The sequence below is a fragment of the Mauremys mutica genome, unplaced genomic scaffold, assembly GCF_020497125.1.
Source record: "Mauremys mutica isolate MM-2020 ecotype Southern unplaced genomic scaffold, ASM2049712v1 Super-Scaffold_100084, whole genome shotgun sequence".
NCBI classification, from domain to species: Eukaryota; Metazoa; Chordata; order Testudines; family Geoemydidae; genus Mauremys; species Mauremys mutica.
In genome coordinates, this window is record NW_025423260.1 from 1,205,238 (window position 1) to 1,206,850 (window position 1,613).

Consider the following 1,613-nt stretch of genomic DNA (forward strand, 5'->3'; position numbering starts at 1 on the left):
TGGTGGCTATTTTCCTGCTCACAGCCACTGTTTTCTCATGCCTTGTCCTGGGGGCCCAGCTGCTGGTTGAATGGGAAGGAGCCAACGTGCTGGTGACTTTAGCCTGCACCAAGTTGCCTTTGCTCGTCAGACTCCTGAACCCCAACTGGATGTGGTTCTTGTTCTTCTGCACAGCACAGCCCTGGCGAAGAGGGATCTGCAAATGTACATTCATATGATCCCTTTGTTTAATTGATGAAAACATAAGCTAGACACTTAGAGGCTTGGAACTGATTTCAGCTGATGGACAGGTTTGCTAGGTTTTTAGGCATTTGGACAGTGAAATGTTGAGTGTTTACATTCATTTCAAGCATCCCTGTATAGTGGAGCTCCTGAACATAATGGAGAATGGAAATGAAAATGTTTTCCCTTTTTATAAAAAAATAAAAGAATGAGAGGCTTATTAGAGGACACTTGGATTTGAAGCAAGGACCACTTGATCTGCAGTCAAACACTCTACCACTGAGCTATACCCCCATGAGAGCAGATACTTTCCCCATTGTAGCTGAAGCACATCAGTGATTCCAATAGCAGGGGCAGGTTCTCTCTGGGGCAGAGAGATTTTTTGGGGAGTTGGTGGCTCCTTTCTTTCCTCACCCTGGAGTAAACGCAGCTTTTTATTCCATAGTACATGTTTTATGGACTAACAACAGCAGCTTGAAGAAAGAGGAGAGTGAATATCTCACCCTGAGGGCTGAAGGTGGCCACGTCCCTTCTGTCTGGCCATTGCCATTGCAGGAGAGAAGGTTTCAATGGAATTGAATGCCCTGGCTCAGACTAGAGAGACAGAAAGGTTTTGCTGTTCGTTGAACAGCAAAGGAAATTGTGTTTGTATGTGAAACTGAGGAGGGACATGAAATGCCCACAGGGTGGCGCAATGCCCTAAGCTAAGGCAGGAGGGTGAAGGAATGGGGCTGAGGAATGACTGAAGTGGACTCACCTGGGATTGAAATGACATTTGTTTGCGTCGGGCAGTGAGAAATGTGACATTAATTCAGATGCAGGGTTGAGGCTTCTTTAGCTGCTTGTAGAACTTGAACTTGATTTCCCAGAAGGGAGAAGGGGAAAGTCTGGGGCTGCCTTTAGTCCCTGGCTGGAGCAGTGTATAAAAAAGGCTCCAGAGACGCAGTTGGCAATTACAGGCCACTGAGGCTAACATCAGTACCAGGCACATTGGGTGAAATTGTAGAGCCCAATGATTAGACACATCGGTGAATGGAATTTGCTGGGTGTAGCGGGTGGTTACCTGCTCCTGCCCTGCGGGGCTTGAAGCAGCCCAGGAGAGGGCTGGGGCTGGGGCAAGGAGCCTGGGCTGATTGGGGGAAGCAGGCTCAGCTGGGGCCATGCCCCAGTCAGGCCCAGCTGGCCCCTATAAGAAGCTGTCAGCCAGGAGCCCAGTCAGTCTCCCTCTGCTTGTAGCGAGAGAAGGGCCTGGCTGCAGGGACTTAAGCAAGACACCTAGATTGGGAGCAGGGCTGGGGAAGGGCCAGAGGAGCTGGGAGCTCTGGCTGGGAAAGCCCCAGGCTGCAGGCCTGACTATAGGCTGAATAGGTGCAGGGCTGCAATGGGGCAGC

At 50.3% G+C, this 1,613-nt stretch overlaps 1 non-coding gene across 1 annotated transcript; it reads right to left on the reverse strand.

Moving 5' to 3' along the window:
• Nucleotides 1–444: 444 nt before the first annotated feature.
• Nucleotides 445–516, reverse strand: TRNAC-GCA. Its single transcript has one exon. It is a non-coding gene; the product is annotated as a tRNA-Cys (tRNA).
• Nucleotides 517–1,613: the final 1,097 nt, after the last annotated feature.